Genomic DNA, 15,376 nt, shown 5'->3' on the forward strand with positions numbered 1-15,376 from the left:
CATGGGTTCATACTCAAAAGAATTAAAAATATTGTCTACACAAAAAGTTGTACTCAAATGCTTATAGGAACATTATTTATAATAGTCAAAAAGTGGAAATAACCCAAGTGTCCATCAATTGAATGAGTAAACAAAATGCATATCCAAACAATGGAATATTATTCTGCCATTAAAAAGGAATGAAGTATTAATACACACTAAAACATGAATGAACCTTGAAAATGTATGGTAAGTAAAAGAAGCCAGACAAAAAGCCATGCATTGTATGATTCCATTTATATGAAACGTCCAGAATAGTCAAAATATTATGTAGGCAATTTTAGAGAGTGCTGCTCAGTGCACGGTTTACATAATGAAGGAACTGAATATAGTATATAATCACTTCTAAATTTATTATACATTCATACAATATATCAGGAGCCTGATGTGCCTGGCATTGTTATCAGGCACCATGGCCTAAGAACCAAAGTAATACAGCCAATGGCTTGGCAACTATTTGAAGAGAAATGACAAGAGCTGTTAATTACGAGAAAATCCCAAGCTTCACTGGGCAACTTGTTCCCCTATATAAAGCTGTATTCAGGAAGGTGAATCGGGTTGGCTGTGGTGACTCATGCCTATAATCCCAGTGAGGTTGAGCTGGTAGGATTGCTTGAAGCCAGGAGTTTGAGATTGCCCTGGATAACACAATGAGACTCAATCTCTAAAAAAAAAAATTTTTTTTTAAGCAGAGTCAGACATAAAACAAGAGAAAAATACGTGCCAGTGAACCAGTGTCTCTATTAACTGAAGCCAGCTATTAGATGTGGCCATCTCTTGGTTCTGATTCAGTCCTAATGCTCTGTAGAGATACGGTTTCAGTGTCTCTAATCATTGGTCCTAATGTTTAAGAAACATCCCTGCGTTTTATCTGTAAATTTAAAAAGATACAAAATTGATGTGAAAGAAAAATACGCTTGCAGCTTTAAATAAAAAGCTGCGATAGAATAAAATACATCTAAAGTAGAATATCTTAGTGCTTGTACTTGTCAGTTGTATATTTTTCACAAATTGGATTAAACCATAGCTTTGAAATACAGCTTTACAATAAACATTCATTGTCATTTCACAAACATTTTATAGACCAAATTGATCCCAATTTTTTTTTACCTTTTTTAGTATTAAAAATTCCTTGAGGCATGAGAATACTTAAGAACATTCTCGTTTAAGAATGTTTAACATAATAAAAATGAAATACAGGCTGGGCATGGTGGCTTACGCCTGTAATCCCAGCACTTTGTGAAGCTGAGGTGGACAGATAAATTGAGGCTAGGAGTTCAAAACCAGCCTGGTCAACATAGCGAGGCCCCTGTCTCTACCAAAAAAAAAAAAAAAAAAAAGAAAGAAAGAAAAAGAAAATTATCCAGACATGGTGGCACACCCTTGTAGGCTCGTTTACTCTGGAGGCTGAAGTGGGAGGATCACCTGAGCCCAGGAGTTTGAGGTTGCAGTAGCGCATGATCACGGCACTGCACTTCAGCCTGGGCAATAGACACTCTGCCTCAAAAAAAAAAAAAAAAAAAAAAAGAGGAAGAGGAAGAAAGAAAAAGAAGAAATATAGTCATGCACCACATGGTGACATTTTATTCTGTGACTGTATATATGACAGTGGTCTCACAAGATTCTGATACTGAATTTTTACTGTACTTGTTCTTTGTTGAGATACATAAATACCACTGTGTTACAGTTCCCTACACTGTTCAGGACAGTCACATGCGGTACGACAGGGGTGCCCAATCCTTTGGCTTATTTGAGCCACATTGGAAGAAGAATAGTTGTCTTGGGCCACACATAAAATACACTAATGATAGCTGATGAGCTAAAAAAAAAAAAAAAAAAAAAAGAGAAAAAATCTCATAGTGTTTTAAGAAAGTTTACAAATTTGTGTTGGGCCGCATTCAAAGCTATCTTGGGCCGCATGTGGCCCGTGGGCCACGGGGGCGAAGCTTGCTGTACAGGTTTTCAGCCTAGGAGCAATACGCTGTACATAGAGTCTGGGTATGCAGTAGGCGATACCATCCAGGTTTGTGTCAGTGCTCCCTGTGATATTTGTACAATTGCAGAATCACCTAATGACACATTTCTCGGAACCTGTCCTCATCATCGAGCAACGCACGACTGCTCAACAGTAGGCTGTGCGATTGAATAGAAGCAGGGGGACCAGCAAATGTAACTGGAGATACAGGCTTTTTTTAAACCCAGGGTTTGCTTCTAGACAAAATAAGGGTTTAAATAGTGACTTTTCACTCTCCACCAGATGCTGGCGAGAAACGCAGGCCCTGCCAAGAGATGAGGAAAGGGATATAAACATGTATTCTAGTCTTTTTTTTTTTTTGTACCAGTGACATTGATTCTTTCTCCTTCCTAGCAACACAGAAGCATTTTCAATTCAATATAAAAATATAATAATTCTATTTGATTGTGGCTTAAGTTGCATTTTCTATTAACATTTTGTGCTAAATAATTACCCATTCACTTTCTGGTATGTATTTGGATAGACTTTGTGTGTGTATGTGTTTTGAGACAGGGTCTTGCTCTGTTGCCCAGGCTAGAGTGCAGTGATATGATCATAGCTCACTGCAGCCTCGAACTCCTGGGCTTAAGTGGTCTTCTCACCTCAGCCCGAAAGAGCTGAGACTATAGGTGTGTGCTACTATGCCTGATTAATTTTTTTGCTTTTAGTAGAGACAAGGTCTCACTATGTTACCCAGGCTAGTTTCAACCTCCTGTCCTCAAGTGGTCTTCCTGCCTTGGCCTCCTGAAGTGCTGGGATTACAGGTATGAGCCACTGCACCCAGTGGATAGACTTTTTTTTACAGAAGAATGTCTATGATAGCTTTAAAATAGGTAAAGATTGGGGCTTTTCCTAATCCTTTCACATTTCTCTTTAAGGATACGTAATGAGGAAAATCCTCATGAATCTGTGGGGAACTACAAACATTTGTTTAATGAAGAATTTATAATACTGGTGAAAAGTATAAAGGATGCCATTTCTTTGAAGTTATCAGCAATTGAGAAGTTACGGATAGAAGGAATTCAGAGATCTTCTAGTTCAGCAAGTAATTACCATTACTTAAGAAAGTAAGGCATGGAAAATTTGAGTAACCTGTTCACGTTTATGCAGCTATTAACTAGCAGTGCCTGAATGAATATCAAAATAATATAGTCCCCCAGAACCATAAGGTTGTTACAGCCTTTGCCCAAATTTATCGGTGTCTTCCTTTTTTCCTTGGCTGCTAGGAAGCCCAATGTTAAGTTATACAAGTTGATTGTCAACTGCTGCATCCCTTAGCTCAGTTTTTCTGATACACTTATTCTCTACCACTGTCGGCCGCCTTTTTCTTTTTTTGTCTCTGCATTTATTGTTAAAAGTTTGTTATAGCAGTGCTTTCTTCTTATAAGCTGCCTGTTTTCCTGTTGGAAGTCAGCGAAGTATAGAAAAGAAGCATATTATCATGCTTTCTGGAACATAAATTGTAGGAGTCAAATTCCTAAGCTAACTTAAGAAATAAGACATCTCCCCCACCTTTCCCTGCCACCTACTCCTGTTACACACACACTAATTCCAAATTATTTGTTTCCACTTACCTATCTGGAATCTATCTTCTCAACCATGCTGTCTTTTTCCCACCTGGGTTCTGGCCCTTCGTTGTAATGAAGATAAGAGTCCCGTGGATAAGCAAAAGCTGGGAACTTGCGAGAGGTGAGGACATATGAAGTCCAGGACACCTGATCCTTCCCTCCTTGGGGTCCTCACTGGGAGCCTTTGAGCAGAGCAGGGTCTGAACAAATGTCTGTTAACTCACAGGAGCTGGAAGGGGAAGTAACATAGGGAGTGAGAAATCACTGTGGTTTTAAGCTACTGAGGTTTCAGGGTTAATTTGTTAAAAGAATGATTCTAACCTTTTGGGTCAAGACCAAAACTAGGGAACCTTTCCGCGGAAGAACATACACTCCGGATGTTTCAGGAAATTCCAAGGGATTCTTGAATGCCCTGATACTTATCCATGGTCTCATGTGAAGAACTCCTAATCTAGAGTTCCTCTCTGCTTAGAGTCACTTTTTCCCTGACAGTTTATCTTACAATTTTTCATTTCTTCTTATAGCACTTACTGACTACATAGAAAGGCATTGTAGTAGGATACACTGTTCTAAACTGTTAAAATGAAATGCCAAAATTATTATTCTAGAAAGAGGGTATCAGAAAGACAAATGGAAGAACCTGTTCAAACAAATGAAAATTCCAGTATTAGCAAAGCACTGTGTGGCCGGGCATGGTGACTCACACCTGTAATCCCAGCCCTTTGAGAGGTTGAGCCGGGCGGATCACCTGAGGCCGGGAGTTCGAGACCAGCCTGACCAACATGGAGAAACCGCGTCTCTACTAAAAATACGAAATTAGCCGGGCATAGTGGCGCATGCCCGTAACCCCAGCTACTTGGGAGACTGAGTTAAGAAAATCACTTGAACCAGGGAGGCAGAGGTTGTGGTGAGCCGAGATCACGCCATTGCACTCCAGCCTGGGCAACAAGAGCAAAACTCTGTCTCAAAAAAACAAAAAAGAAAAGTATTGTGCAACAGGGAACACTTCTACACTGCTGGTGGGAATGTAACTAGTACAACTACAATGAAAAACAGTGTGGAGATTTCCTTAAAGAACTAAAAGTAGAACTACCATATGATCTAGCAGCCCCACTGCGGGGTATCTACCCAGAGAAAAAGTAGTCATTATACGAAACTTGCACATACATGTTTATAGCAGTACAATTTGCAACTGCAAAAATGTGGAATCAACATAAATGCCCATCAATGGAGTGGATAAAGAAACTATGGTGTATATATATATACGCAATGAAATACTACTAAGTCATAAAAAGGAATGAATTAATGGCATTTGCAGCAACCTGGATGAGATTGGAGACTTATTCTAAATGAAGTAACTCAGGAATGGAAAACCAAACATTGTATGTTCTCACTTATAAGTGGGAGCTAAGATATGAGGATGCAAAGGCATAAGAATGACACAGTGGACTTTGGGGACTTGGAGAAAGGTTGGGAAGAGGGGGAGGGATAAAAGACTACAAATTGGGTGCAGTGTATACTGCTTGGGTGATGGGTGCACCAAAATCTCACAAATCACCACTAAAGAACTTGTGTAGCCAAACACCAGATGTACCCCAATAACCTATGGAAGAAAAAAAAGCATTATGCTACCATCCTTACTGAAATAAAGCAGTTTTATTCCCCCCACCAAAATGCCCTAAAAACTAATGCATATACCTTCTCAAAATTATGCCAAGTCTTAGTCTGGTGAATTCTTTAATATTAAAAACAGTATACTAATATATTCGTAAGGAAATAGTTTTTGAGGACAGATTTTCCATACCGGAAGCAATCCTTTCCATTTTGTTACCCAGACAGGCTTGCCCATTTATATTGCAAACAGGCACACACTGCAGGCTCAGCTACTGACATCATTCCCTGCATGCTCCTGCCCTCCACTCCCTCCCCTTTGTTCTTATCAGAAAAGCAAATGGAATTGTTGGAGTGTCTTTACCTTGTGCAATGGTATCTGTTCAATGAGCAGGTGTCTCTATTGCTTAGGCAATAGGTGCCTAACCAGGAAAAGACTTGGTGAGAATATTTAAAATCTGTCCACTTAAATTCGTTCCTAAAAGAAAACTATTTTTACAAACCAGTAACCATATAACAATCCAATGATTTGTAAAGTACCTTTTAAATCATTGTTTCTTGTCTCTTTCTGCTCAGGTTCTTATCCAACAGTGAATAAAAACAAACTAGTTCCATCTCCCTTTATCTTACAATTTTTCATTTGTTCTTATAGCACTTACTGACTACATAGCTATCTGAAGCCAGACACTTATTTTATTATATATTTTTTTCTTTTTTTTCTTTTCTTTTTCTTTTTTTTTTTTTTTTTTACATATTTACTATGTAAGTGGTCTGCCCCAGGCCCGGGTTCCATGTCCCCAGTTCCCATCACTGGGAAAATATAGGACATAAAGGAAATGTAGTGTGATTGTTTCAGAACAACACTGGGTCACCTTTTACATCAGATGCAGTCGAGCTTCAGACCAGCAGTCTCCGGTTGGGAAGAATTGGAAACAGCCCCTGTAAGACCAGGTCTTGGTGAGACAGGGAAGTGATCCTCCTCCACCTGATAGCAGGCCTGGCTCAGCTTCACCCAGGAACAGCTCATGATGAATGTAAGAGGATCTGAGTGTGCCCTTTACGGACTGTAGGTTACATTGCTTTTAGCTTATCTTGGTAAAAAAAAAAAAAAAAAAAAAATGTAAACATACCCATTTTAAAACAGAGTACCTAAAGTGAAGAGGTTTTTGTTTTTGTTTTTTTTTCCTAAAGTTCTATGGCTAAAGTCTGTGTTATAACAAAAAGTTCACAGTAAATCTTCATTCTTAAAAATCATTATTCTTTTAACTGTGGAAAGGAAAGGATAAATAACTTTCAAAATAATTGCAGGTGGCAGCCCTTCCTACTCAAGAGACTACACTAAAATAGCTTGTTAAAAAAAATCACTTATACTAGAAATTAACAAATGGAATTTGCAATTAATAACACAATACCATTTATATTAACACCCCCAAAATGGAATACTTGGGTATAAGTCTAACAAAATATATACAAGATCGATATAAGAAAAACTGTAAAACTCTGAAGAAAGACATCAAAGAACTAAATTCTTGTTCATGGACAGGAAGACTCAGTATTGTCAAGATGTCAGTTCTTCCAAACTTGATCTATAGATTCAACAAGATTCCAATTAAAATTCCAGCAAGTTATTTCCTAGATATTGACAAACTGAGTCTAAAGTTTATATGGAGAGGCAAAATACCCAAAATAGCCGACACAATATTGAAGAAGAACAAAGTTGGAGGATCACACTCTCTGACTTCAGTACTTACTATAAAGCTATAGTAATCAAAATAGTGTAGTATTAGTGAAAGAATAGGCAAATCAATAGAACAGAATAGAGAACCCAGAAATAGACCCACGTAAACATAGTCAACTGATCCTTGACAAAGGGACAAAGGCAATACAATGTAAAAAAATAAAAATCTCTTCAACAAATGGCGCTGGAACAACTGAACGCGCACATACAAAAAAAAATGAATCTACACATACCTTATATCCTTCATGAAAATTAGCTCAAAGTAGATCACAGACCTAAATGCAAAACACAAAACTGTAAGACCCCTAGAAGATAATATGTAAGATAATCTAGATGACCTTGGCTGGGTGCGGTGGCTCACGCCTGTAATGCCAGCACGTTGGGAGGCTGAGGTGGGTACATCACAAGGTCAGGAGATGGAGACCATCCTGGCTAACACAGTGAAACCCCATCTCTACTAAAAATACAAAAAATTAGCCGGGCGAGGTGGCGGGCGCCTGTAGTCCCAGCTACTCAGGAGGCTGAGGCAGGAGAATGGTGTGAACCCGTGAGGCGGAGCTTGCAGTGAGCCGAGATTGCACCACTGCACTCCAGCCTGGGCGACAGAGCGAGACTTTGTCTCAAAAAAAGATAATCTAGATGCCCTTGAGTTTGGCAATAACACCGAAGACACGATCCCTGAAAGAAAGAACTGATAAGCTGGATTTCATTGAAATCAAAATTTTATGCTCTATGAAAGGAACTGTGAAAAAAATAAGCCACAGACTGGGAGAAAATATTTGCAAAAGACATCTGATAAATAATTCCAAGACTGTTATCCAAAATATATAAAGAACTCTTAAAACAACTATAAGAAAACAAACTTCTCAATTAAAAAATAGGCCAAAGACTTCAACAGACACTTCACCAAAGAAGATACACAGATGTAAACAGGCACATGGAAAGATGCTCTGCATCATATGTCATGAGGAAACTGCAAGTTGAAACAACAATTATATATCACTACATACCTATTAGAATGGCTGTAATTCAGAATGACAAACACCAAGTGCTGGTGAACATGTGCATTAATAAGAACTCTCATTTATTGCTGGTGAGAATGCAAAATGGTACAGGAATTTTGGAAGACAGTTTGGCAGTTACTTACAAAATTAAACATGCTCTTACCATATGATCCAGTGATCATGCTCCTTGGTATTGATGCAAATGAATTGAAAACTTACATTCACACAAAAACCTACACACAAACGTTTCTAGTAGCTTTATTCATAATTGCCCAAACTTGGAAGCAACCAAGATGTCCTTCAGTAGGTGAACGGATAAACTGCTACATCCGGAAAATGGAATATTATTCATCACTAAAATGAGCTATCAAGCCATGAAAAGACATGGAGGAAACTTAAATACATATTACATGTGAAAGAGGCCAGTTGGAAATGGCTGTATGATTCCAACTCTGACATTTTGGAAAAGACAAAACTATGGCGATAGGAAAAGGATCAGTGGTTGCCAGGGTTGAAGGGGTAGGGAGGTATGAAAAGGCAGAGCACAGAGGGTTTTTAGGGCACTGAAACTACTCTGTATGAAACTATAACGAGGGATACATGTCATTATACATTTGGCTAAACCTGTAAAACATACAACACCAAGAGTGGACCTTAATGTAATCTGTGGTCTGGGTGATAATGATATGACAATATAGGTTCTTCAGTTGTAACAGATGTGTCACTCTGGTGGGGGATGTTGATGATGGAGGAGGCTATGCCTGTGGTGGGGGGGAAGGGGTATCTGGGTAATCTCTGTATCATCTTCTCAATTTTGTTGTGAACCTAAAACTGCTTTTAAAAATAAATGCAATAAATAAATAACTTGAGTCCAAGGATGCTAAAATTTTAGGGATTTTAAAATTACTAAACTATATTACTTACCGTCAGCTTCTGGCCCGGTGGCTCTGTGATAGTTTTAAAGTCTTCAATATGCTTGGTGAAATAAGAAAACAGCTATTCCCATTGAATATATGGATAACAATGAAGAGCCGCAAGAACATTCTGGAAATTTAAAAGGAAAATAAGCAACATAATCATGATACCAATTTTCTTAAGTGTGTGTATGGGGGCAGGGGAGGTTTGTATTTATCTTCAAATTGTTCCAATAGGTTATCCTGTTATGTCATGGTATTGTTTTATTCATAGCACTTATATGACAATGTAATTTTATATTTGTATGGTTCTTTATATCAAGTGTGTATCCCCCATGAGATTCTAAGTGGTACAATATCAGGGGACATAATTAATTCTTTACTTTCTTATATCTTTTGCCTGGCACAATACCTGGCATATTTGCATGGGGCTCCAAAATATTTTTTTTACATTTTCATAGTGTATTTTGCCTATATATGTGTGTGTACAAAGATTATAAGCACAAGCAAGAAGTTAAGGTTTGAAGAGGTTTGTGGAAATTGACAGGCTGCTGCAGCTGTCAATTGCAGGAAGACAATGCTGTACAGCAGGCTTTCTGGTTTCTAACACCATCTCATTCTTCTCCCTCATTTGTAGAGAATTAGGCATATCCTGGCTTGTGAAGGAGAGTGAAGAGAGATGGGAAAACACTTAAAAAATAATTCCCATGTAGCTTCAATGTAATTTGAAAAGTGAGAATATATTTTAGTTACACCTGCACATAGAAATTTAAGTGTGAATCATATGCACAGTTGATAGACGTGTTTAGCTTGCACGCGCATGCGCACTGCCGCGCGCGCGCGCGCCGCGCGCGCACACACACACACACACACACACACACACACACACACACACACACACACACACACACACACACACACACACACACACACACACACACACACACACACACACACACAGTACATTACCTTAAATAGGTTCATAGCCTTAAATAAAGTTCATAGACTCGGAAGGCATATGGAATATGGAACCTGAATTCAACTTCCAGCCCCAGTACCTCTTGGGTGTGTCATCTTGGGAAAGTTATTTTAAAGCACTGTCAGTCTCAATTTCCTTATCTGTAAAATTATTTCTAGATTAACATCAGAACTAAAACTAACATCTTATTTGCTTTTTGTCTCCTTCTTCCTTATTTATTTCCTTGGTTTGGATTAATTCAGTATTTACGATTATTCCTTTTTATCTTCACTGTTGGCTTATTAGCTATATCTTTGTGTGTGCGTGTGTGTGTTTTAGTGGTTGCTCTATGATTTACAATATACATCTTTAACTTACTGCAGTCTACCTTGAAATAAAGTCATACCAATCTATGAATAGTGTAAGAATCTAACAACAATGTATGTCAGTTTCCTCCCTCCTGTCCTTCATGCTATTGTAGTTATATCTTCTAAATTTCCATGCTATAAGTTTTTAATTAAATTCCATTGTGGTTAAATAACATGTTTGGTAAGACTTAAAATTATTCTGACTTTATGAGACTTGTTTTATGGCCAAGCAGATGGTCTTTATTAGTAAATATTCTAAGAGCCCTTCAAAAGAATATGTGTTTTGATATTTTTGGGTGGAAAGTACTATAATTGTCAAACAGGTCATGCTGTTTGATCACATCTTGTTGTTCACATCTTCTCTATACTTACTGATTTTTCTATTCTATTGATTATTGTGAAGGAGCGTTGTGTGGGTTTATCTTTTTCTCCTTTCGGTTCTGTCTATTTTTGCTTCATGTATTTTGAAGCTCTGTTTTTAAATAGACGATAAATACTTAGGTTTATTATGACCTCTTGAAGAATTAAGCTCCCCCCTTTTTTTTTTTTTTGAGATGGAATCTTGCTCTGTCGCCTAGGCTCGAGTGCAGTAGGGTGATCTTGGCTCACTGCAGTCTCCACGTGCTGGGTTCAAGTGATTTTCCTGCCTCAGCCTGCGGAGTAGCTGGGATTACAGACACCCACCACCATGCCTGGTTAATTTTTGTATTTTTAGTAGAGACAGGGTTTCACCATGTTGGCCAGGTTGGTCTTGAATGCCTGACCTCGAATGATCCGCCCACCTTGGCTTCCCAAAGTGCTGGGATTACAGGCATGAGCCACTGTGCCTGGTCCCAGCTCTCTTTTGATTGGTGTTGGTCTGGTATAATTTATTCCACCCTGTTACTCTTATGTGTATCTTTATAATTACAGTGAATTTCACAGGCATCATATAATTGGGTCTTGCATTTTTAAATCTAATCTGACAATCTCTGCCTTTTAGTTGAAGTGTTTAGACAATTTACATTTAATGTGACTTGATACAGTTCAGTTTAAATCTACCATATTGCTATTGGCTTTCTGTTAATTCCATCTCTTCTTAGTTTCCTTTTTTCCCTCTGTTCTGCCTTATTTTGGATTGTATACTTTTAATGATTCCATTTTATGTTTTTTGTAGATTTATGAGGCATACCTCTTTTTTTTTTTTTTTTTTTTTTTTTTTTTTTTTTTTTTTTTTTACTGATTGCTTTACAGATTAGAGTACATATCTTCAATTTATCACAGTCTGCCTTCAAGTAGTGTCATACCACCTTACTGTCATAAGGACCTCCTAACAGTATACTGTTTTGCTTCTGCTAGGACTCTGCTGTTTCTTCTTCTGCTGGGACTGCTAGTACATGTTTCTTCTCTGCTAGTGCTATTATCATACATTTTATTTTACATTTGATATATACCACACAATCTAATGTATCAGGATTTTTGCATTAAGCAGTTAACTATCTATTAAGGTAATTTTAAAAATAAGAAAATATCTCATATTTAATCACACATGTTGGTCTTATAATTCCTTTGTGTAAATGCATATTTCCATCTGGCTTCATTTTCCTTCTGCCTGACGGACTTGCATTTCTTGTAGTATATTTTTTAAAAGTACTTTAACATTTCTTGTGTATAGGTCTGTTGGTGATGAATTCTTCCAGCTTTGTGTGTCTGAAAGTTTCTTTATGTTATCTTCATTTTTGTAAGTTATTTTCACTGAGCATAAATTCTAAGTTGAGAATTTTTCTCATTCAACATTTTTTTTTTTTTAAATGGAGTCTTACTCTGTTGCCCAGGCTGGAGCGCAGTGGCATGATCTCGGCTCACTGCAACGTCCGCCTCCTGGGTTCAAGCGATTCTTCTGCCTCAGCCTCCCAAGTAGCTGGGATTACAGACACACACAACCACACCCAGCTAATTTTTGTATTTTTAGTAGAGATGGGGTTTCACCATATTTGGCCAGGCTGGTCTCAAGCTCCTAACCTCGTGATCCACCTGCCTCGGCCTCCCAAAGTGCTGGGATTACAGGCATGAGCCACCACACCTGACCTCGTTCAACATTTTAAAGGTGCCATTCATTCCATTTTCTTCTGGCTTGCATAGTTGCTGATGTGAAGTTTCCTATATTTTTAATCTAAGTACTTCATGTCTAAGTATCTCTGTACCCATGTGTCCTTTTTTCCTCTGGCTACTTTTAAGATTCTTTATCACTGTTTATCAAGTTTGATTATGATCTGTCTTGGTGTGGTTTTATCTAAATTTCTTTTACTGGGGTTTGTTGAACTCTTGGATCTGTGAGTTTATATTTTTAATCATATTTGGAAAAATTTTCAGTCACTGTTTCTTCAAATGTAATTTCTGTCTTCCTTCTTCCTCCTCTTTTTCTGGCACTCGAGTGACATGCTGTGGAAGGCAGAATAATGACTCACCAAGATGTCCACACATGTTAATCCCCAGAATTTGTGAGTATGTTAGATTACAGGGCAGAAAGGATCTTACAGGAAGATTATCTTGGATCATCTGGGAGGGCCCAAAGTAATCACAAGGGTCTTAAAAAGAGTAGGTTTGAGTGATGCAATGTGAGGATCCCATGCTGTTTTTGAAGATGGAGGAAGGAAGTCATAAGCCACAGAATACTGGAGTCTCTAAAAGCTGGAGAAGACAAGGAAATAGGTAGAAGTATAAAATAATTTTGTGTTATTTTAAGGGGCCAGGTTTGTCGTAATGTTTTACAGTAGCCATAGCAAACTAGTACACACATATATTAGACTAATTGATATTTTCCCATAGATCACATGGACTCTGTTTCTTTTCTGTCTTTGCTTTATTTTGGATAAAATATCCAAAATATTTGTGTATTGCTTCAAGTTCACTGATCTTGTCTTTTGCTATGCCTAATCTGCTATTAATTCCATCCAGTGTATGAGAGAGCGTCACATCTGTCCTTATTATGTTTATATCTTCATTTACATTCTTGAGCAAATTTATATTTATATGGCTTTGTTAAGGTCATCTTGTATTCTATCAGAAAAAAAACTTCTCATCTTCAATAGTTGTTTCATTGTTGTTATAAATTATGTCTCTTCATAAGGTTAGCAAGAGCTCTGCTCCTCAAATTTTAACCTGCTTTTAAATCACCTGCAAATCTTGTTAACGCAGATTTTCTGATTCAATAGGTATGGAGTGGAGTCTGAGATCCTGTGTTTCTGACAAACTCACTGAGTGTTAAGAACTAAGTTTATTTTCAAATGTGTAGATATCCAGCTTGCTGGCTCAAGAAAAGCTCACCTTTTACAATAGACGCATCTCTAAAGATGTAGTTATTGTGGTTGTAAAACAGAGACAACTTTTTAAAGAAAGATCACTCTGAATTATCTTGTAAAGGAATACATTCTTATCTACTTTATTTTTTGGGTAAATCTGTAATTGTATCCAAAGTATGATCATAAAATAACATCAGTAGTATTTTTAACAAACATGGAAGAGCAACTGAGTATTCCTTTAAAAATAATCTCTTATGAGGCTATCATCTTTTTCTAACAACGTCATCATCTTTAGGATATGTTTAAGATACTGCTTGGGAGTTACCTGAGGTATGTGGGACCAATTTTTAAAATAGGCTTGATGGCATAATGGATATCTTTATCTTTTGAAGATAAATTTGATTTTTTGGAGGCAGTCAAAACTAGTTGGACTAACAACTGATGAATATGGTAGATTGGTAAACTGGCTATTATTATTTTGGGTTAAAAATAAGGAACACTGTAATAAAATTTATTTTGTGTTTGTGACTTATCAGTACCTTTTGTAGGAGAAGCCCTAACCATTCTATGAACGTTTTTAAGATAATGTTCTTACTTCATGTTCTTACTTCAAAATATACTATAAAGCTACTATAGCAGCCAAAACAGCACGGTACTTGCATTAAAAAAAAGTCCAGAAATAAATCCACACATCTACAGCCAACTGATTTGCAACAAAGGTACCAAGAACACACCTTGGGGAAAGGATAGTTTTTTCAATAAGTGGTGCTGGGAAAATCAGATACCCACATGCAGAAGGATGAAACTAGACCCCTATCTCCCACCATGTAACATAGTCCCCCTTATCCCGGTTTTCCTTTCTTTCTGTCTTTCTTCTTTTTGTTTGTTTGTTTGTTTGTTTTTGAGACAGAGTCTCACTCTGTCACCCAGGCTGGAGTGCAGTGGCATGATATCGGCTCACTGCAACCTCCGCCTCTCGGGTTTAAGCAATTATCTGCTCAGCGTCCCGAGTTACAGGTGCGACCACCACGCCCAGCTAATTTTTGTATTTTTAGTAAAGACAGGGTTTTACTATGTTGGCCAGGCTGGTCTTGAACTCCTGACCTCGTGATCCACCGGCCTTGGCCTCCCAAAGTGCTGGGACTACAGGCAGGAGCCACCATGCCCGGCCTCCAGTTTTCCTTTCTGAGGTGTCAGTTACTCATGGTCAACCACAGTCCGAAAATATGACATGGAAAATTTCAGAAATAAGAATTCATAAATTTTAAATTGCACACCCTTCTTTTTTTATTATACTTTAAGTTCTAGGATACATGTGCAGAATGTGCAGGTTTGTTACATAGGTATACATGTGCCATGGTGGTTTGCTGCACCCATCAACCTGTCATCTAGGTTTTAAGCCTCGCATACATCAGGTATTTATCCTAATGCTATGCCTCCCCTTGTCCCCCGCCCCCTGAGAGGCCCAGTGTGTGATGTTCCCCTCCCTGTGTCCATGTATTCTCATTGTTCAACTCCCACTTATGAGTGAGAACATGCGGTGTTTGCTTTTCTCTTCCTGTGTTAGTTTGCTGAGAATGATCCTTTCCAGCTTCATCCATGTCCCCGCAAAGGACGTGAAATCATTCTTTTCTTTGGCTGCATAGTATTCCATGGTGTATATGTGCCACATTTTCTTTATCCAGTCTATCATTGATGGGCATTTGGGTTGGTTCCAAGTCTTTGCTATTGTAAACAGTGCTGCAATAAACATACGTGTGCATGCATCTTTATAGTAGAATGATTTATAATCCTTTGGGTATATACTTAGTAATAGGGTTGCTGGGTCAAATGGTATTTCCGGTTCTAGATCCTTGAGGAATCGCCACACTGTCTTCCACA

General features: G+C 38.0%; 1 long non-coding RNA gene across 1 annotated transcript; it reads right to left on the reverse strand.

Moving 5' to 3' along the window:
- Window positions 1–292: 292 nt before the first annotated feature.
- On the reverse strand, window positions 293–9,696 carry LOC126955225 (uncharacterized). The gene is made up of 5 exons (XR_007725847.1): window positions 8,899–9,696; window positions 7,204–7,245; window positions 6,105–6,171; window positions 3,628–3,850; window positions 293–910 (listed from the first exon to the last, which is right to left on the reverse strand). It is a non-coding gene; the product is annotated as an uncharacterized LOC126955225 (long non-coding RNA).
- Window positions 9,697–15,376: the final 5,680 nt, after the last annotated feature.

The sequence above is a fragment of the Macaca thibetana genome, chromosome 5 (assembly GCF_024542745.1).
Source record: "Macaca thibetana thibetana isolate TM-01 chromosome 5, ASM2454274v1, whole genome shotgun sequence".
Classification (NCBI taxonomy): Eukaryota; Metazoa; Chordata; class Mammalia; order Primates; family Cercopithecidae; genus Macaca; species Macaca thibetana.